Raw genomic sequence first — 23,468 nt, 5'->3', positions numbered from 1 at the left:
GCAGACATTTAGTATTAATTCCAGCAACACTGTTTGACAGTCTAAATGAGCTTTTATTATAAATTTGATTTCATTTCTAGTTTCCTTTCTTAATTGTATAAATTCTATGACTTCTTTGCCTTCTGTCATATATGGTTTTTATACCTTCAATTATGGTTAGCCTCCTGGAATTATATCTCCATGTTTATGACATCAGCTTGTTGCTATGGAAACAGTCATAACAAATTTCTACTTCATTGTAAAATCAAATGCCATGGGTTACTATGGATTAAACTCTTGTTTTATTTTTAAACTCAGGGTAAGAGCAAATAAGATAAATAGGGGAAAACATATTATAGGAAAGGTTTAGTATTGATTAGAGAATTTTCCTTTATCTAAAATTCATTAAAATTCTTTTCCTAGAGCACTATTTGCCTCAGGAAGTGACAGTCTCAATTTTTCACCCCTAATATCATTAAGCCACAGTCATCCTTAATATAAATAAATACATAGATATCTTAATTAATGTCCTGGAACTGTTCAGCTTTGTGTTTTTTTACATTCTACAAGTTTTATTTGTCCCACCCAGTTGATAGTACAAAAAGTTCCAAATGAGATGCACAGCTTTTCTGTAGACTGTACATGCATAGTTGCTTTATGCTTTATAAAAAGGATAGAAGTTTACACAAAATTGTTTTTGGTGTATGGATTGTTGTTATTATTCGTCTTTCATCTTCAAAGAGGAGCAGTGACATGATGGGTGATGTCTTGACTTGTACATGAATTGGATTTAAGTGAGGCAGAGTTGCACAAGATTGCCAGCCTCACTCTCTCTTCCAGAGACATTGAAGTCTTGTGGCAGGACAAAAGTCAGGACAACTGATAAGTTCTGGGATGTAGCGGATGACCATGGCATCTTCAATGTCTAACCAAGCTCAGTACAAATTAGAGGACTAGGGAATGCTTTTGTTTAGGCCCTGGAATGTTTGGAAGGCAGGTCAAGTTTCTAAGTAACCTCAAAATAGATTTACAATTCAGACAGAATAACTACAGTTGATGAGATGCTCATGTGGATGTCTCTTATTTTAAAAGTTCTGATTTCAGAGGCTCCTGTAGCTATTCATAGATTTAAAAAATGAAAGATTATTATGCTCTAGTGTATGTAAATCATTAATTTACTTTGCAAGTGGGCTTCTATTCTTGTTGAATGCTGTATTAAATTGCATTAATTATATAACTCATTTGTCCAAAATTATCACAAAGACTTTCAGGCCTATAATAATTGAGTAGTCCACACATAAAGTTTAGCTAATTTATTTTAAGCTAAACTATCGCCAATGCTAAATACAGTTTTAAAATTTATCTTAATATTTAAGAATTTAGTGTATAAACATTTTTACCTTTTAAGATATTCAATAGGAGAGTATCAGTACTGTTAAGAGGTACAGAATTTTTCTATCACATTAATATGTGTGTATGTGCATATAGTATAATAAAAAAAACTACTAAAGGCCTTTAAGGAAGTATTTCCCAATTGAAAACAGACACAGAGGCCTCCACGTTCTGAGATACTCTGATTCAAATACAGTGGTGTTAATGGATGGTACAATTCAGGTTTCTTTTGATTCCATGCCTCCAGCTCCGCCCAGAGAGTTTGGCAGCAGCCTCTGGTTATTGTTTTTCGAGAATTCTCTGAGGGAGAAGCAAGATATCCTACTGATATTGTTCATCCTACAATAATGGTCATCCTGAGAACACCACGAAGTTCCCTTTCCATTACTGTGTCTCCAGGAAATTAAAGTGCTAATTGTCTCTATGGATCTGTCTCATATCCTCTGTGTATGAAACATGATGTCTTACCTAAGGAATTTGTGCAGTCTTTAAGCCATCACTTCACTGTGTCTACACTAGTAAAGAAAGTCAGCATTTCTGATCCTCCCCCATTGCCCTAATAGTCTATTCCATATAATTAAGCATTTATTTATATTCTGCCTTGTGTTTTTCTTAAATTGTTTCATGTAGGTCCATTGATTTAGTTCAATAAATGTTTATAAAGTACTGACTTAGGCAAAATGTTATGCTAGACAGACACTTCTTGTTCAGTCATGTCCTATTCTACGTGAGAACATGGTTTTTTGTTTTTTGTTTTTTTTTTGATACCCTCCTGGTTCTCCTTCCACCCATCTAATCAATTCTCCATCTCTTTTGCTAATTTATCATCTAATTTTTTTTGGAGGGGGAAGGGAGGGCAGTTGGGGTTAAGTGATTTGCCCAAGGTCACACAGCTAGTTAAGTGTGTCAAGTGTCTGAGGCCGGATTTGAACTCAGGTCCTCCTGACTCCAGGGCCGGTGCTCTACTCACTGCGCCACCTAGCTGCCCCCATGGGGTTTTCTTGACAAAGACAGTGGAGTGGTTTGCCTTTCCTTCTCCAGTGTGTTCCCATTTTACAGATAAGGACCTGAGGTAAATAGAGGTTAAGTGACTTTCCCAGGGTCACACAGCTAACAAGTATCTGAGGCTGAATTTGAACTCTGGTATTGCTAACTTCAGGCCCCAAGCTCTGACTGCTGTGCCACTTAGCTGCCCCTTAGGCAGGCACTTGGTGTGCAAAAATGAAAAAAAAAAAGAAAGCTTAAAATATAATAGAAGTTATAAACTTGTACGTATGATACAAGGCAGAGTATTAGAAATGTAAAAGGAGAGTTCCAAACAAAATTGCTTTTTCCAAACAATTTCTTTCAGAAATTCAAGGAGGGAGAATGATACCTAGATTTTAAATAAAGGGAAGGTTTTTAATAGGCAAGAGTGGTGGTGGTGGTGGTGGTGGTGGTGGTGGTAGTGGTGGTGGTGGTGGTGGTGGTGGTGGTGGTGAGGGTGTGAGTGTTCTGGGAAAGTTCATCCCAGGTTTTGGAAAGGAAGGTATGAGGAAAGTCATAAAGACAGGAGAGGCCAGGATAAGAATGAAAGAGGGTTGAATATACCTGTTTGACAAAGCTAGAAAGATTGGAAGAAACTGTTAGAGTGTAGTGTCATAGAAGCCTAATATCAAAAAGAATTTTGAAATGGAAGATATGGTCAGTAGTACTGAATGATTCAGAGAGGCCACAGGGGAGTACTGGAAAAAAAAAGGAAACTGGATTTGTCATTGAGGAGTTTGGTGGTTACCTTGTGGAGAGCAGTTTAGTAGAGTGGTAGAGAAAGAAGCCAGAATTGGATTGTGAGCTCCTTAAAGGCAGGTGCCATTTCTTGTTATTTTTTGAATTTTCAGTTATGACTAGGACAACTATATTGAAAGTAGGTACTCAGGGGCGGAGCCAAGATAGTGGCTAGACAGCAGGGACTAGCATGAGCTCCCCTCCAGGTCCCTCCAAAAACCTATAAAAATGGCTCTGAACCAATTCTAGAACTGCAGAACCCATAAAATAGCAGAGGGAAGCAGGGCTCCAGGCCAGGACAGCCTGGATGGTCTCTGGGTGAGGTCTATCCCGCACGGAGGTGGGAGCGGAGCAGAGCAGAGCCCAGCGTGGGCAGCACGGACCAACCAGACCAGGAGCCGGGAGGAGCGTGCCCTAGCGCCCTGAATCAGTGAGCTGCAGCAGTTACCAGACTTCTCAACCCACAAACACCAAAGACAACAGAGAAGGTTAGTGGGAAAAGCTGCGGGAGTAGAAGGAGTTCCCGGTTAGGCCACCACCCCGGGGGCAGTGGAAGTGGGGCAGCTACAGAACCACAGCCACAGTTACTTCCGGCCCCAGGCCCACCTGGTGGGAGGAATTAAGTGGCAGATCAGAGCAGGAGTGCACAGCCTGCTGAAGATCTAAGTCCAGTCCGGGTTGGGGGTTCTTGGGGAAGGAGGAGTGCTGGTGTGGCAGAGCTGACACATCCCCCCAGGCATGGAACATAGTTCTCTTAACTCTACAAACAGTCATACCCTGCTGAAAAATTCAAGGGTCAAGTTATTTGGTTGGGAATATGGCCAGGCAGTGAAAACACACCCAGATTCAGTCTCAGACTCTGGAATCTTTCTTTGGTGACAAAGAAGACCAAAACATATAGCCAGAAGAAGTCAACAAAGTCAAAGAGCCTACAACAAAAGCCTCCAAGAAAAACATGAACTGGTCTCAGGCCATGGAAGAGCTCAAAAAGGATTTGGAAAAGCAAGTTAGAGAAGTAGAGGAAAAATTGGGAAGAGAAATGAGAATGATGCGAGGAAACCATGAAAAACAAGTCAATGACTTGCTAAAGGAGACCCAAAAAAATACTGAAAAAATATACTGAAGAAAACAACGCCTTAAAAAATAGACTAACTCAAATGGCAAAAGAGCTCCTAAAAGCCAGTGAGGAGAAGAATGCCTTGAAAGGCAGAATTAGCCAAATGGAAAAGGAGGTCCAAAACACCACTGAAGAAAATACTACCTTAAAAATTAAACTGGAGCAAGTAGAAGCTAGTGACTTGATGAGAAATCAAGATATTATAAAACAGAAACAAAGGAATGAAAAAATGGAAGACAATGTAAAATATCTCATTGGAAAAACGACTGACCTGGAAAATAGATCCAGGAGAGATAATTTAAAAATTATTGGACTACCTGAAAGCCATGATCAAAAAAAGAGCTTAAATGTCATCTTTCAAGAAATTATCAAGGAGAACTGCCCTGATATTCTAGAACCACAGGGCAAAATAGAAATTGAAAGAATACACAGATTGCCTCCTCAAATAGATCCCAAAAAGAAATCTCCTAGGAATATTGTTGCCAAATTCCAGAGCTCCCAGATCAAGGAGAAAATACTGCAAGCAGCCAGAAAGAAACAATTCAAGTATTGTGGAAACATAATCAGAATAATCCAAGATCTAGCAGCTTCTACATTAAGAGATTGAAGGGCTTAGAATACGATATTCCGGAGGTCAATGGAGCCAGGATTAAAACCAAGAATCACCTACCCAGCAAAACTGAGTATCATGCTCCAAGGCCAAATATGGATTTTTAATAAAATAGAGGACTTTCAAGCTTTCTCAGTGAAAAGACCAGAGCTGAATAGAAAATTTGACTTTCAAACACAAGAATCAAGAGAAGCATGAAAAGGTAATCAAGAAAAAGAACAAGAAAAAGAAACTGCAAGGGACTTCCTAAAGTTGAACTGTTTTGTTTACATTCCTACATGGAAAGATGATGTGTATGATTCATGAGACCTCAGTATTAGGGTAGCTGAAGGGCATATGCATATATATATATATATGTATGTATGTATATGTGTATGTGAGTGTGTATGTATGTGTATATGTACGTGTGTGTGTATATATATATATATATATATATATATATAGAGAGAGAGAGAGAGAGAGAGAGAGAGAGAGAGAGAGAGGGCACAGGGTGACTTGAAGATGAAGGGAAGATATCTAAAAGAAATAAAATCAAATTAAGGGACGAGAGAGGAATATATTGAGAGAGGAAGATAGGGAGAGATAGAATGGGGTAAATTATCTCACATAAAAGTGGCAAGAAAAAGCAGTTCTGTAGGAGGGGAAGAGAAGGCAGGTGAGGAGGAATGAGTGAATCTTGCTCTCATCAAATTTGACCTGAAGAGGGAATACCATACATACTTATTTGGGTATCTTACCCCACAGGAAAAAAGGAAGAAGAAGATAAAAAAAGGGGGGGATGATAGAAGGGAGGGCAGATGGGGGTGGAGGTAATCAAAAACAAACACTTTTGAAAGGGGACAGGGTCAAAGGAGAAAATTCAATAAAGGGGGTTAGGTTAGGAAGGAGCAAAAATATAGTTAGTCTTTCACAACATGAGTATTGTGGAAGGGTTATACATAATGATACACATGTGGCCTATGTTGAATTGCTTGACTTCTTAGGGATGGTGGGTGGGAAGGGAAGAGGGGAGAAAATTTGGAACTCAAAGTTTTAAAAACAGATGTTCAAAAACAAAAAAAAAGTTTTTGCATGCAACTGGAAAATAAGATACACAGGCAATGGGGCGTACAAATTTATCTTGTCCTACAAGAAATGAAGGGAAAATGTGATGGGAGGGGAGTGGGGTGACAGAAGGGAGGGCTGACTGGGGAACTGGGCAACCGGAATATAGGTCATCTTGGAGTGGGGGGAGGGTAGAAATGGGGAGAAAATTTGTAATTCAAACTCTTGTGAAAATCGATGCTGAAAACTAAATAAAAAAAATAAAAAAAGACAGTAGGTACTCAATAAACGCTTGCCAATTTGGTTTTTATGTTATGTAGCAAAAAATAAATAGAATATTTAGTAAATTAGATTTTTTTTTAAGGTTTCACAAGCACGCTATTGTAAACACTTGGGAACTTATTCTTGGGGTGGGGGTCTCATTCGACATTACGTAATTTGAGAGGGTTTCCACAATTCTTTTGGTTTATAACTGATTAGATTCCAGAAGAATTAGGATTACAAAAAAACTGCAAGGGCACTGGAAAGACACATGATGAGAATAAGCAAATTGTATCATTAGCATGTATGCTTTGCTTTAAAGAAATGGTGTAAAAGATTTTATTGAGAATAAGCATGACCAGAAAATGGAGTGTACTGGTTTTGTAGTGAGCATGAAGACCACAGTTCCATTGGTATATTGATACTGCTATGTTACTACAAGAGTAAGAGAAATACCTCTGTGTCTTATCTAGATTTTCTTTATAGATTGCTGGCCAAATATAATGAAAAATCACACAGGTGGAGAAGGGGTTTAAGAAGTTGCAATCTGCATCTTGGAAAGAGAAGTATTCTCACTAAACTAATCAGATCCATCAAAGTGAAATACTCTTATAAAACATGCTACCTATTAGATATCTATCTCTGTGAGGTAATGTGTCTTCCCACCCACGTATTTGTTGAAGTGTAATTTATACTTATGAAACTGGTAGTGTTAGGAAAGTCAACTTTGGGAGCATCCAGTTCTGCTACATGCATGGGTTTAGAGGGTTAAAATCCAAGAGGGAATTTAACCAGCTATTGGAACAGGCTTTGGGGTCTGATATGCACTATGTCTTGATCCCTACAATTCAGTTAACTACTGCTTTTTAAAAAGTAAGTTAATGAACTGTACAAGTCAGATGTGTCTTCTCTTGACAAGTTGTTTTGTTTGTAGAAGAAATGCTTTTCTTTTGAGTTACTGCTTATGACACAAGATGGCTCTGGAATGCTCACATGGTCATATTGTTTGTAATTGCAGCATTTAGCCATAATATTGTTTATAGTGTCTGCAGTTCTGCTATGTGAAACTTTCTCTTAACATTTCCATTATACATTCCTAAGTTCAAGTTGCATAAGTTAGTTATTCCAAGTGCTACCAAGCTTGAAGTTTAATATTATAACTTGGGCATCTTTATGTAGTCTCATATATGTCCTTTTTCCCTTTTCTCCTCTTTAAAAAAAAGTTAACCTTTCTAGGCTGTAAGTGTTGATTTATTAAGTTAAATGTAATACATTTAAGTGGCATTATCTTGTTGCAGATAACACGTTTGTTATATGTAGAATGGAGGATAAAATCAACACCCCAAAGTCTTAGCTAAAATTATTTGGAAAGTACAACATAGAACCAGCAAAAAATAAATTTAAAAATCTGACATGATTATTTACTGTCTCAAGCTCCCTTCTTTATAATATAATGTATTCAGTGAGGTTTTGATCCTACTCCAAATTTTCATTTTACTGACCCATGTTCTTCAGCCTGAAAGTTGGAGATTAACTAAAATTAGCCAAATCTCTGGGTTTTACAAGAGATTAGAAAATGCTGCTTATGCTTGTGTGAGTAGCACAGGGCATGGTCTCTCCCCATTTTTCTGGATTATGAGGTGGTGGTCACTAATTTGGCTGCTATGAGGGAATCACATAGGTGAAAAGGAACAAACATCCATAGCCAGTTCCATCTGTATTCATCCTGGGTTTATGTGTTATCTATCCTAGATTTGCTGGCTCTCTTGTCATCCCAGAAATGTTTTGAGTTTCATTGCTACTACTTTACCTATCCTGTAGGAGATCATACATATGCCTACTCTTTCCCAATGAAAATATAGCAAGATCTTCATCTTTCAGTTTAGAAAAGACTAAACCGGAATTTTTCACAATAAATTGTTATTAAGAAGTTAATAGAAAACAAAAAAAAGCTCCTCAGAATCTTTACAACCGGTGTCTCTGATAAAGGCCTCATATCTAAAATATACAGGGAACTGAATTAATTTTATAAGAATACAGGTCATTCCCCAATTGAGAAATGGTCAAAGGATATGAACAGGAGTTTTCGGAGGAAGAAATTAAAGATATCTATAGGCATATGAAAAAATTCTCTAAATCACTTTTGTTTAGAGAAATGAAAATCAAAATAACTCTTACATACCACATCTCTCCTGTCAGATTGGCTAACATGACAAAATAGGAAAATGATAAATGCTGGAGAGGATGTGGGGAAATTGGAACATTGTTACATTGTTGGTAGAGTTGTGAACTGATACAGCCATTCTGGAGAGCAATTTGGGACTATACCCAAAGGGCTATAAAAATGTTCATACCCTTTGACCCAGCAATACCACTTCTAGGGTTGTATCCCAAAGAAATCACACAAGTGGGAAAAGGACCCATACGTACAAAAATATTTATAGCGGCTCTTTTTGTGGTGGCAAAGAATTGGAAATCAAAGAGATGCCTATCAATTGGGGAATGGCTGAACAAATTGTCGTATATGAATGTAATGGAATACTATTGTGCTATAAGAAATGAGCAGATGGACTTCATTATAACCTGGAATGACTTATATGAACTGATGCCGAGTGAGGGGAGCAGAACTGAGAGAACATTAAACTTGATTACAGACACACAGTATTTGTAAGGACTAACTTTGATAGACTTGGCTCTTCTCATCAATGCAAGGTTCAAAGACAGTTCCAAAAGAATCATGATGGAAAAAGCTATGCCCATCTAGAGAAAGAACTATGGAGACTGAATGCAGATTGAGGCAAACTATTTGCTCTCTTTTTTTTCTCCTTTTTGGGTTTTGTTTCTTTCTCATGATTAGTTCCATTGGTTATAATTCTATTTTACAACTGGGCTATTATGTAAATAAGGTCAGTGTGAAGGTATATGTAGAACCTATATCGGATTACATGCCGTCTTGGGGGGAGGAGAAGGAGAGAAAATTTGGAACCCCCAAACTTGTGGAACTGAGTGTTGTAAACTAAAAATAAAAAATACATTTAAAAAATTTAAAGACCCTCAGATATATAAAGGCACGCAAATGGTTATACACAGCACAGTTTGCTCATCCAAACTAACAAAATTATATTAGCTGGAACAATTTATAGGGTTGGTGATTGCTTTCCTTATCTTGTCTGACAAAAAGGCTAAACAAGATGCTCTGCTTTGCAGTTTGAAGTACATATTGGTTGGTACTGCTCCTCAGTCTACTGAAAGCTCCGTTGTCAATTCCATGGAGTTCAACAAACATTTATTAAGCTCCTGCTATGTACAAGATGCTGTGGATCTCCCAGGCAGTGGAGATAAAAAAAATTAAAATTTAATTGATTATTTTAATTAAATTAAAATTAAAATCTTGCCCCTGAAGAACTTACATACTACTGGAGGGATGCAATGTATGCAATGATAAGAACGTAGCCTTTTCTTCACCATAGAAATTGTTTTGGTTACAAAGTATGTGCTTTCACTCTCTTCAGGGGTGTATGTATCAGAACTAGTAAGTTTTTGCTTATCTGTAACTTTGTGTTGAAGGAAAAGAAAGGTCTCAGAAATATGTAAAGATGGGAAGGTGTCTGTTTAGGAGCTTTTGGTAGCTTTATAAGAAGTGGGCTTTTTTTAGGGAGCGTAGATTTTAATAAAGGGAATAAATTAAATTCATTTTTAAAGTATTCAGCAATGCACATAATGACCATTTAAATCATGCTGCTTCTTTTGAATTCCACTGCCTTTATAACAAGGAGCTGGAAAGTATAAACTATACAGTGATGCCATAAATATAAAAATAGATGTTAAAACAAGAACATTTTCTCCCCTCCTTTATTTTTTAAGAGCACATTCTTTTCTTTTCAGTCCCCTTCTTTAGCTGCTCTTCCTTGAGGGCCAGTGCTATTTTTGCTTTTGATTGTATCTCTAGCACTTAGGAAAATGCCAAGCATATAAGTGGTAAATAAGCATAAATGCTTGTTGATTTGACTTTATAGCTGGGTTTGCCTCTGAAGTTCCTTGTTAGTTCTGCAAGCATGTTCAAAAGAGGGCATTAATTGTTAGCCTTTTATTCTCAGTGAGTGACTGTTAGTCAGTCTGGCAAATAGCATTTATTCTTTGAAAAGTTGTGAAAATAGGCTAGGCTTCTTAATTTAGCACAGCCACTAGAAGTCAGATCCTGCCCACAGGGTTTGGTAGTTTTCATGTCTTTTTTGACTGTTACAGATGCACGAAAGCCATTGCTCTCTCCTGAGATATTAAACTGTCTCTTGAAAGCAATAATGGAGAAACTTCTCTTCATTACTAGTTTATTTATTTATTTATTTTTGCTTTTTGGCAGGGCAATTGGGGTTAAGTGACTTGACACAGCTAGTACATATATCAAGTGTCTGAGGCCAAATTTGAACTCAGGTCCTCCTGACTTCAGGGTCAGTTCTCTACTCACTGCCCCACCTAGCTGCCTGCATTACTAGTTTATACATGTATGTTTACTTTATACTGCTTTGTAGAAGTCTCAGTGGAGGTTAGCCATTCTTTGAGTCTTTCTGAAACTAATTTATCTTGATATGTCAACCAGGAACCTGGTGCTGAACTGTGAAGTATTTGCATTGTGGCTTAGAATTCATGTATGGAGGTGTAAGGAGTTCAGAGTGGGGGGTGGGGCATCTTTTCAACTTCATCCATGCTGCATTGTTGGCAATACCATCCTTTCACAAATGTCAGTCACAAAGATAGATACCAAATCTTTATTTTCAAAATGAATTGTTCTTAATGAATTTTCTTATTAAGGGATTCCCTAAAAGGAAATTAATCTCACTGATATCTTTCCTATATATTTTTGTGAGAAAATTAATGTGAAATAACAGTGGTAAAATAAGACCTAGTGGTTTATGGAATGTGAGGTATTATTTTGAGTCTTTTTTAAAAAAAATGTTATTCACTAGCAAGTTTTCAAATAGGATTTTTAGAACTGCATTGGCCAAATAAGTTATACAAGAGCTAATTAGGTGCATAAAGCATTATTTAGCTTCTGCTTTAATGATGAGTTTTCAACAGTTTTCCATATCTCTAAAACTAAGCTTGGATCCTTGGGATCTAAAGATGCTAGAGCAGGAAGCTATGTCCTAGAATTTTGCCAAGAATATATGCTTTTAAAGCTCATTTCTAAAGATTTGCTCAGCTTTAAATCTGCAATCAGACCTCTTAGAGGGATTTGGTACTTTTTCTTGATTTGATTTACTGGTCTATTTTTTTTCTTCTAGGCTCTGTTCTCAATTCTCTTATACATGGTACTTAATTCAACATATTTTAGTGTGGATACTTTCATAGCACAGGGGTTGTGAATTAGTTTTTCATCTGTCTATGTGGCCAATCCATCTTTATTTTTTAGCTAGGTGTTTCTCTGATGACATTTTTATGCCATTTCTCCCATGTGCTTCCTTATTGATAAAGTATGTCATCATGCTCACAATCTCCTCATGCTTCTCTGTTGCTTTTATGTATCCCTCATGTTTGATCCTTTTGAGTCTGGTATCATATGACTTGTAACCATATAGTAACTCTGGAATAATATTGTATGTATTCTAATATGCACCTTGGTTTAAGGGAGAAGCTTTTGAGCCCATGGAATATTGAGCTCACTCTTCTCCCCCTATTCAACTCTGAATTTAAAAGCATATAAAGGAAGGCTTCCAGTATGTTCATTTGACCCACTGTAGGGAGACTTACAGAAGAATGCAGAGGGATTCACATAATTTACTAGTTGATGAGTTGTTATCTACATCATATTGATGGAAACATATCATTGAAGTAATGAAGTGTGTCCAAAAAAATATAAGCATTTTCTTAAACACCTCCTGGAAGAGGTTTCTACAATATCATCTTGATCTTTTTTAGATCTTATTGATGTGGAATTATTAAGGACCATAATAGCTGACCTTGCTAATAATTGGTTTAAGAAAATTTACAAGGTTTGTTGATGTGTGAGTGTAGGGTTATGTTTGTTTGATTAATGTGGTATAGAATTCAGTGTTAATAAAGTAGTTTGTCAAAGATTTTGTCTCTCTGAATTCTACTCATCTCAGAGCTTCTGTCTTACAGTCCTTAGGCAAAGTTCTTATGAAAATTTATTAGCCAAGTATTTTCTCTAGGAATTTGCTAATAAGTACATACACAATTACATACAGTCATATATACATGGATGTATGTGATAGGAATAAATACATATGTATTTATATATTAAACAGCTATGTCTTCTATGCCTATCTTAACCACAAACAGTGAACAGAAGCAAAACAATTTCAGGCTAACTTTTATATAACATTTCATTTTGAGTGACTTAACAGTAGTATTAAGTATGAGACCATCTACATGGGCTGGTTCTTGCTCTCTCCTATTCTCCTTTTGTGGCCATCTTCCTCTTGTTTCTGTTGCTTTTCCTCTTCCTTTTCCCAGAACTCACCCTTCTGCTTTTACCCTGGTATGTCTTCCTGATATTTGTACACTATTGTGTTCTATTTAGAAAGGGTTCATTGTTTGTGAAGTATTTTACAATGTTTTGAGACTCGGGCAGAAAGGAACTACTAATCTCAACAGAAACTTAAACTCTAAGTAGGGGTCCTAAGTCATCCTCCCTGGAAATGTAGGTTGATTTGACAGATCTTAGTAGCTAAGTCTTAGGGAAATTCAGAATTCATTTAGGCACAAAAAGATTCTACTGTTTTGTGGATCGGCCTAATAAGGAGATTCAAAGAGTGAGACACAAAGGGAATGGAATATTGAAGGGGGCCAGAAGGATATTGTATAATGTACCAGAACTTGAATGATATTCTTTTTGCTGACACAAACTTGAACATTTTTAGTAGTGGGTCGTTCATGAGTTGCTGTGGCCAAAATAAATCATCAACTGGTAACCAGTCTTTCAGTGCTGAACCTCTCTGAACTTAACCACATTCATATTTGAAGCTATTCTAGCTTGGTCTAGGACTTGCCAGAGCTTGAATTCTGCTGTTAGAGTCTTAGAGAATTTAGGGTCACTTCTGTCCCATCAATGAGGTATTGGACCTGTCCTTAAGTGAAATACTTGTTACATAGTTAGAAGACAAAAAATATTCAGGTATTCAATAGGTCTCTAGGATGAGGAAAAAGTAATGGGATTTCCTGGTTTAATATCCAGGCCTTATTGAATTCTGAACTATTGAATGCTTCATCATAACCAAAGATAAATCTCCTTATTGTAGACTTCTGTCCAATTAAAAATTTGTGAGGGATTGCTGCTCATGTGTTCCTTTGCTGGTACTTAGCAACAAGGACCCACGAATTTAGCAAGCCAAGTAACTCTGACACTAAATATCCCCAGCCTGGCCCTCAGTCTGGCTAAACCTTTCAGAACTATGTCAATCTAGAACCTCTCTAAGTAGTCAGCTTTCATTATTAGGAATCCCAATTGATTCTGGCTCGCATTTGACCCTAGGAAGGAGAGGTTCTTAAGAATGTTGTCCTGAATTTCAGAGAAGAAAAGAGGATGTTCTCTATGAACTATAGGCCAGCTTAATTTATGTTATAGAATTTTGCTAGGACTATATTATTTTAAAATAGAATTTTATTCATATCTTTTGTTTTATATATCTGCATCTCCCTTGGCATCTTTCCCTCTCCTCAGGAGACAACTCTTGTAACAAAGAATTTTTTTAAAGAGTAAAAAGAGAAAAAAAATCAGCAAAACCAATCAGGACATTGAAAAAGATGTTATATACAGTATTCTAAACCATGAATTCCTACTTCTGCAAGAGAGTAAGGGGAAGGGTCTTCTTATGTCTCTTTTTTCGGGCCAAGCTTAGTCTCTTTATTTTGAAACATTTAGTTTTGATTTTTTTATGGTTTTTATTATTTCCATTAGTATTTTTATTGTTATTAAAGGATCATACCTTGAGAATTGGAAGGAACCTTATAGGCCATTGAGCTAGGGTCATACACCTAGTAACTGTGAGAAGTGTGATTTGAACCCAAATATTCCTAACTCCAGATTTAGTGCCCCATCTACTCATTACACCATGCTTGTTGAATATATGGCAGAAGAATCAATGATCTATAAGTTCCAGTATGACTCTGTAAAGAACTTGAATGCCAGGCTAATTTTAATTCTTTGCTGGAGAGATTCACTATACTGACAGATTAAGGAAATGCTGCAGATGGATTTTGCCTTGATTTTATCAGTGTTTGACAAGTTTCTTATGCTGTTCTTGGAAATGGAGGAATATCACCTAGGTACTAAGATAGTTAGATGGATTTGAAACTAGTTGAATTCTCAAAGGGTTGACGGTTTGATGTCTACTAGAAAGGAGGTCTTTGCTGGTATGATCCAAGGATTGCTCTTGGCCTTGTGCTCTTTACCATTTTTATCCATGAAGATACGTATGGCACATTTTTCAAGTTTTCTGATGACACAGAGTTTGATGACACATTTGATGACAAGAGTAGGTCTCTAAAAGAGTCGAGGTTAGAATGTTAGCCTGACTGTAATATGATGTATGTCATTCAATATGTATAAATATGTCTTATACTTGGTTTCAAAAAAATCAGCTTCAAAGGAATAAGGTACAGGAGGAATGGCTAGGCAGCACTTGGTCTGAAAAAGAACTGTGGGTTTTAGTGAACTATTAATTGATTTAAAGTCATCCGTATGATATGGTAGCAAAAAAAAATCTAATGCAATCTTAGCTACATTAAGCATAGGAATAAATGAAACCTTCCTTAAAATTTTAAATAACATCTACCTAAAACCATCAACAAGCATTATTTGTAATGGGGATAAGCTAGATGCATTCCCAATAAGATCAGGGGTGAAACAAGGATGTCCATTATCACCCCTACTATTCAATTTGGTACTAGAAACATTAGCTGTAGCAATAAGAAAAGAAAAAGAAATTGAAGGAAATAGAATAGGAAAAGAAGAAACTAAATTATCACTTTTTGCAGATGATATGATGATTTATTTAGAGAATCCTAGAGAATCAGGTAAAAAACTACTTGAAATAATAAACAACTTTAGCAAAGTTGCAGGATATAAAATGAATCCACATAAATCCTCAGCATTCCTATATGTTACTAACAAAGCCCAACAGCAAGAGATAGAAAGAGAAATTCCATTCAAAGTTATTGTAGACACTATAAAATATTTGGGAGTCTATCTCCCAAGACAAACCCAGGGCCTATATGAACATAACTATGAAACACTTTTCACATGAATAAAGTCAGATCTAAATAAATGGAAAAATATCAGTTGCTCATGGTTAGGCTGAGCTAATATAATAAAAATGACAATTTTACCTAAATTAATCTATCTATTCAGTGCCATACCAGTCGAACTACCAAAAATTTTTTTTACTGAGCTGAACAAAATAATAACAAAATTCATCTGGAAGAACAAGTGGTCTAGAATATCTAGGGTATTAATGAAAAGAAATGCTAGAAAAGGTGGCCTAGCCATACCAGATATTAAATGTACTACAGAGCAGCAGTCATCAAAACTACCTGGTACTGGCTAAGAAACAGAGGTGTGGATCAGTGGAATAGGATAGGAATACAAGATGGAGAAGTCAACAACTATAGCAATCTACTCTTTGATAAACCCAAAGAGGCCAGCTTCTGGGCTAATAATTCGCTATTTTACAAAAACTGTTGGGAAAATTGGAAAATGGTAGGGCAGAAACCGGGCATAGACCAATATCTTACACCATATACCAAAATAAAGTCAAAATGGGTTCATGATTTAGGAGTAAAGGCTGATACTATAAGTAATTTGGGAGAGCAAGGAATAGTCTACTTATCAGGTTTATGGAAAAGAAAAGAATTCATGACCCAACAAGAGATAGAGAGCATTACAAAATGCAAAATGGATAATTTTGATTATGTTAAATTGAAATGTTTTTGTACAAAAAAAGCCAATGCAACAAAAATTAGGAGGGAAGCAGAAAATTGGGAGAAAATCTTTACAACTAGTATCTCTGATAAAGGTCTCATTTCTAAAATATACAGGGAACTGAGCCAAATATGTAGGAATACAAGCCATTCCCCAATTGAGAAATGGTCAAAGCATATGAACAGGCAGTTTTCAGAGGAAGAAATTAAAGATATCTATAGGCATATGAAAAAAATGCTCTAAATCACTACTGATTAGAGAAATGCAAATCAAAACAACTCTTAGACACCACATCTCTCCTGTCAGATTGGCTAAAACAACAAAACAGGAAAATGATAAGTGCTGGAGAGGATGTGGGAAAAATGGGAACATTGTTACATTGCTGGTGGAGTTGTGACCTGATCCAGCCATTTTGGAGAGTAATTTGGAATTACGCGTAAAGGGCTATAAAAATGTTCATACCCTAAAAAAAAAAAAAAATGTTCATACCCTTTGACCCAGCAATACCACTTCTAGGGTTGTATCCCAAAGAAATCACACAAGCTGGAAAAGGACCCATATGTACAAAAATATTTATAGCGGCTCTTTTTGTAGTAGCAAAGAATTGGAAATCAAGGGGATGCCCATCAATTGGGCAATGGCTGAACAAGTTGTGGTATATGAAGGTGATGGAATACTATACTATATAACATATACTATACTATAAGAAATGGGGATGATACAGACTTCATAATAACATGGAAAAACCTACACGATATAATGCTGAGTGAGCGGAGCAGAACCAGGAGAACATTATACACAACCAGAGATATATGGATTCTGTGATGACCAACTCTGATAGACTTCGCTCTTCTCAACAATACAAGGTGCGAAGACAACTCCAAAGGAATCATGATGGAGAGAGCTATCTACATCCAGAGAAAGAACTATGAAGTATGAATGCAGATTGAAGCACACTGTTTGTTCTCCTTTTTTTTCCCTTTGTTTTTTTTTCTTTTGTTTGTTTTTGGGTTTTTTGGTTTTGTATCTTCTTTCTCCTGATTCATGCCATTGGTCATAATTCTTCTTTACAACTTGACTATTGTGTAAATAAGTTCGATGCAAAATTATATGTAGAAGATATATCGGATTCCATGCTATCTTGGGGAGGGAAGGAGTGAGGGGCGGGGGAAGAAAATCTGGAACTCAAAATTATGTGGAACTGAGTGTTGTAAACTAAAAATAAAAAATCTTAATGCAAAAAAACAATTAGTTATCTAAAAATGGATTGGACTAGCTTGACAAGTACTGAATTACTCATCTTTGGAGGTGTTGAAAAAGAAGTTAAATGACCACTGGTCTGGGATATACATAGGATTCTTCTTTAGATATGGGTCGAACTAGATGACTGCTTGGTCTCTTCCAGTTCTGGTTTTAATTCTTATTCTTTGACCCTGGAAACAGATTTGTTTTTGGCTTCTTTTTGGCCTGTCAAATATGTGCCTATTTTTTTGGTGTAGAGTTATAATTCAGTTTGTACAGGGTCGAGCATCAGGGATGATCTGTAAATCAACCCAAACTTTTTGAGCTACTACCAAGGAGGGCAGAGATCTTTGAGGGAACTCAAACCTGGTTGATTGCCAACCAGGCACCAGAAAACTGCCTGAATTAGACTAACTTTGGAAATATGGTATGTCTCTTGACTTTAGTCTCCCAGCCTTATACCTTTTTTCCTCCACAGCCTTGTCCACCTGAGTTGTTGGTAGGTCAGTAATCCTATTGCGTTGCCTATGTAAGGGGCTAGACATAATGGGTACACCTAATGATTAGCTTTAGAACACCCTATGGATCAGCCAGACTCCTAATAAGAAGAAATAGCTTTTTGTAATTTATTTTAATATTTGAAGGAATTTGTTTGTATTGCCCTTTGCCTGCCTGCTTTCTTACCTTAATGAACTATGGAATGCTTGAGATAGGGAGAACAACAGATCCTATCTCAGTGTGTTGCCTGTGCCAGCTCGGAAAACAGATCCCTATGTGACATGTGTTTTTCTTCTATAAACTGGCTGGGGGAGAACAATTGGTTGTTCTTAGCATTTATATATTGTCCATTGTTTATAACATATTGGGTTTGCAAAATAGATTTAAGCCTTTCCTTTTAGCATAGATTGTCCCTGGATGTTTAGCAAAATTAGTTTTAATTCATTTCAATTTTATGAATCAATATATACCTAAAAGCACTGTAGGAAATCCCTGCTGTAGAAGTTTTGTTCCAAAAAGAACAATACCCAAAGGTACAAGCCACGTATTGCTTGTCAAATGTCTTTGTGTACAAAAGCTTGCTCTACTAGGCATTATATAAATGGTGAATATATACAAAGGTGTTTTGCTTTTGTTTCATTCTAGCTTCCTTTTGTTCCATAATCTTCTGTCACAGATCTAGCTAAAGAGAGGTGAAGTGACCCCACTTCATCTTTTCTTTTAGACTTATGTTGAGAAAAGGTACAAAGACCAGAGGTTTGGGTTTTATTAGGGGCAGACCTGACCAAGATCATGCTACGGCAGTTCAGATTCCACATTGGAATGAAATGAGGCAATAACAGGTTATTCAACAATTTTTTTAAAAGGAGGTTTACTTAGCCATAGCACAGAAAAAATATTTGAAAAGCATTCTTCAGCACTTAGCTTGTGTAGACATGTCCCCTTTATCTCCTTGTGGAAATACATCTAATCAGCCAAGTTGGAGTTTAGAGAGTCTGAAGTGCGCTAATGCTACATGGGTGGGCCTTTTTATGCCTTTAGGTGACCAGAAAACCACATGAAAGTGGCCAGAGGCTGCCTGGAAACTTAAAAAGCCCCATGGACCAATTAAGTCCTGAGGACAGCTTTGTTGCCTTTCAAGGAAAAACTAACCTAAATTTGATGGGGAAAAAGGATCGGAATATTGCTTCTATCACGGGTGCATGATATTGTGTGTCTTTTCATCTTTTGCTTGTCATGAGAGTATGTTTTAGCCTGTGTTCGAGCCATCACTCTCCTAGCTCCTGCCCTTGAACACTATAGTGAACTCTTAATTATCCTCAGAACTTGGAGATAGGCATTACATAGCTAAATGAAATCCACAGGTAATTATGCTCAAAAGGAGGACAGCAGAATGAAAACAAAACATCTGGATAGCTGATTACAGACTCAGTAATAAGTCCCTGAATAATTAAAAGTTGGCTATATTCTCTATCAAGAGCAGAGAGAAAAAAAAATAGCCCACCTTCTGCTCCATATCTGTTAGTTACATATTTTCCTTGGTTTCTTTGCCTTAAAATTTTGCAAGAGAGCAGAAACTTCAAGTGCCTTATGTATTCATTTGTTTTATTCAAGCTATTCTATAAAGACCACTGTGGATAGTAATACTTCATTCATCCTTCATTTGGCAAAATGGGGTTTACAAGTAATTTAAAGATATACCCCCTCAAGCACCAATTTAAAATTTTTTTAGCCATTTTGATGTAAATCCTTTAAAATGTTAAACATATACATTACTTCAAGATCAGGAAACTATAAGTGCTAAATGTAACTTCAGATGTGCTTGATGACATAGTTATCATTATCAAAATACATTATCATACCATATTAAATGACATTCTTTGCTTTTTGTTCTTGTCCTCTCCCCAGATATTGACATCATCTGCCATGCATACTAGATTGCTGCTTCTTATCTGTTTTAGGTTAGGAAAGGAGATCGATCATAGGATTATAGACTTATATCTATAAATGACTCATAGATCATATAGTCTGGTACCTTCATTTTTTACATGGAAATAGAGTTGACTCACACGTAGTCTAAGTGAGGTGATTACATTTCTTTTTAGCTGCTACTATATCATTTTCCTTATTTATTCTCATTCTAGATTCTGTGGTAATCAAGGAGAATGTTCTTATTTTAATTACTAAAAAAATAAAGTATTTCTCTAATCAGCTCTGAACTCCCACTCCAATTTATTAGATATTTATTTAACAAATTGGAAAAACTTCCTTTACTATAAGAATTTGCACATTTCCTTCTCCATCAAACTCCCCTAATCTCCTAGGATTAAATATGCATCAGGGTTACTGGCTATACTATTAACAATGTAAAAATCTGTAAAACAAAGACACTAATAATTATTTTCACTGTATTTGCTATGAGAAAGATGATAGGCTGAGCAACCTTTAATCATCACACCTTCTGAATTCACCTCAATTCTGGAAACATTGTCCTACAATTCACTTTTCTCAGGACACCAATTAGAAGTCTCCTCATCTTTCTTTGCAAGATAAGGGTTAAACTCATTTCTCTCAGGAACTCAGCTCTATTAGTCCTTTTTCTTTGTCCTTTATTCAGCAATTGCCCTAACAGCTTTTCCATGAACACAGTTAAACTGTCTCCTCACAGACTCCCCCATTAGAATTGATTGGGCCTGTAGCAGATGAAGATTAAGTAGGCATGGGTTAATGAAACAGCAGAAAGAAAACTTGAGATTTTTGCTTCTAGTGTATGATACTGTAGTTTAAATATAGCCTAATTAACTTGGTATTTTAACCACTTTTAATTTATTTTTCCATTTGTATTTCAGATGTATTTGAGTAGCCTCTAGTCAATACCAGTTTGGTAGCTATTAGTTTGTACCACTAACTTGAATTTTTGTGAGAAGTTGCCTTTAAAGTATTTTAAAATCAAAACTTAACGTTGGAATGTTGTTTTCTAGAACTTAGTGTAAGAATTCTCATCAGATCCCATTACCAAGCCAACAACTTAGACTCCAGTATTTCTAAACCTGAGAAACTAGTACCTCACCAGTAGACACTGATACCTTTATTAATTTTTTTAAACACACTTCATATTATTGTATCAACTACAAGAAGTTCTGGACTTATAATCACCACAAAGGAAAGGGGTAAAACAATAGATGGAATATGCATAGGTCTTGAGAATTCTAATCCCAACTTTGCTCTGGTTTGCTTCATATTCTGGGGTAAGTCAGTTTATTTCTGTATTCTTCATTTGGTGTCATGGAAAACAAGGCTGGTGGACAGACCCAGGGAGATGTTCAGTGGTCAGGCTTTATAGTAAAGTTTTGAGCCAGAATAAATTGGTTTAATTTAATTTGTGCATAATCTGACATAATTCATATTTTCCACTAAATAACATACTTTTTCTTTTAAATTTGACCAATTTGAGATCTTTTTTTTTCCTTAGCATTTTGAGTTTTGAATTAAGCAGAATATGTGATAATTGGTGGCTAGAACATGGGACTTGGTATCAGAAGGACCTGAGTCTAAATCCCTGCCTCAGAGACTTACTGTGTGATCCTGGGGAAGTCACTTAACTTGTCTGTGCTTCAGTTTCCTCATCTGTAAAATGGGGATAATAATAAACCTATAATAAAACAGGGTTGTTGAGAGGATCAAATGAGTTAACATAAAGTGGTTCATAAGCCTTAAAGCACTTATAAATGGTGTGTGTTCAGTCATTTTTCAATCATGTCTGACCCTTTGTGACCCCATGTGGGGTTTTCTTGGCAAAGATACTGGAGTGGTTTGCCATTTCCTTCTCCAGCTCATTTTGAGATGAGGAAGCTGAGGCAAAAGAGGGCTAAGTGACTTGTCCAGGGTCACACAGCTGGTAAATATCTGAGGCTGGATTTGAACTCATGAAAATGTATTTTTCTGACTCCAGTCCCAACACTATCTACTGTACCACCTAAGTGCTCATATAAATGTTATTGTTATTATTACTATTATTATAACTAATAACTGAATTAGGGAAGAATAACTCGGACATTCATTAATTGTAGTTCTCTGTGCATGGGATATTGATTGAAATGGATTCTCTTATATGAAATGCAAGCTCTGAGAAATTCAAACATGCAACCTTCCCTAAGTAAAGGAACAATTATTCATGGAATAGAAGTTTAAGTAACAGGAAACTTAATAAATGTTGTCATCACTATATTTATTTTATTTTATTTTTTGGTCTGGATGTGTTATTATATTAGAATAGGGAACTAAACCTTGAGATAACTTTCTCTGTGAATGAAGAACAGCAGCTACTCAAGAACTTTACAGTTTGGAGAGGCCACTGTGGCAGTGCAAAATTAAGTGACTTTTCCAGGGTCACACAGCTGATATGTGTCAGAAGTGGGACTTGAACCTTGCTCTTGCTTACCTTGATGTCTGCTTTCTATTTAATGTGTCATTCTGCCTCTCATGGTACTCACTAGTGTAAATATTGCTGTAGCTGTGATCTATATAGTCTAGATTTGAATGATTCTCTGAGAATGCTCCCATTCAGATTATATCTTATATTTAATTCTCACTAGTGCTCTTTATGGCCTTAATCCTTGATAAAATATGAGTTTATAAATGTTCTGTTGCTTGGTAATTTTGAAAAAGTGACAAGAGGAACACTGCTTTTGTATTAACCTAGCTTTGGTTAACCTAATTTAAGTTCCTGCTGGACTCATCAGACTGGGAATTGTAGCCATGGTGATTATAGAGCTGGAGACTTTGCTCCACAGAGATGGGAGCCCCAGAGAATGGAATACCTTTGCACTGTCTTTGAGTCTCAGATTGGTGATTCTGGTTGCTGGGTTATTAGTTTAAAGATGCTGTGCTGTGAGTTTTAATTGAGATTTTTTTTCTGGTGGGGGGAGGATAGGAATGGCATGACAATGTGCCAAATATTGTATGTGTATGTAGATACATTTGTTATTAATAAAATATAAATTCATTTAAAATAATTATTAATTTATAGTTGCTTTTTGTTAAGTATTTTCTTCTATTAACTGATATTTTTGAGATTAAAAAGAAGTGTTCATAAGCAAAAAACCTGAGAACCACTGAACTGAATGATCTTTAAGGTCTTTTCTAGCTCCAAATTTGTGTTATTATGAATTTACACACTTTAAGAGAAATTGCTTGAGATATTTTTCAACAATCTCTCCTAACATCCTTCTAGATTCAGCCACTATAAATGGATGTATAGTTGATTGAAGAGCTGTACACTCAAAGTATGTGAATTAATGAATTCATGAGCCTGCTTGTAGTATTCTGATAGGGCTGTCTTCATCATGGTAACCAACAACTACCTTGAACATTAGGAGAATCAATATCCACAGTAAAAGGAAGGTTCCAGAGAGTGAGTAGCAAGGTAAAACACAGTATGTAGAGCTCTAGTAAGATAATTGGGATCTGTCTCATGTACTTTTTATTACCTCTTCTGTTCAGTAAATAAATTAAGCATCATCCCCTGGGGCTTCTAAATGGGGCCAGGGAACCTAGTATCTAGAAAAGTAGCAGGGAAGTTTTGGAGAACAGTGGCAAGGTGAAATGAGATGTGGAAATTC

At 36.3% G+C, this 23,468-nt stretch overlaps 1 protein-coding gene across 5 annotated transcripts in view; it reads left to right on the top strand.

Annotated features, from left to right (window-relative positions):
- The window catches only part of KIF13A (kinesin family member 13A), a 248,055-nt gene that overhangs the window by 59,814 nt on the left and 164,773 nt on the right, over positions 1 to 23,468 (top strand). The window lies entirely within an intron of this gene.

This window comes from Trichosurus vulpecula, chromosome 1, assembly GCF_011100635.1.
Source record: "Trichosurus vulpecula isolate mTriVul1 chromosome 1, mTriVul1.pri, whole genome shotgun sequence".
NCBI classification, from domain to species: Eukaryota; Metazoa; Chordata; class Mammalia; order Diprotodontia; family Phalangeridae; genus Trichosurus; species Trichosurus vulpecula.
Note: the sequence above shows the minus strand (reverse complement) of the source record. Positions and strands in the feature narration are given on the sequence as shown.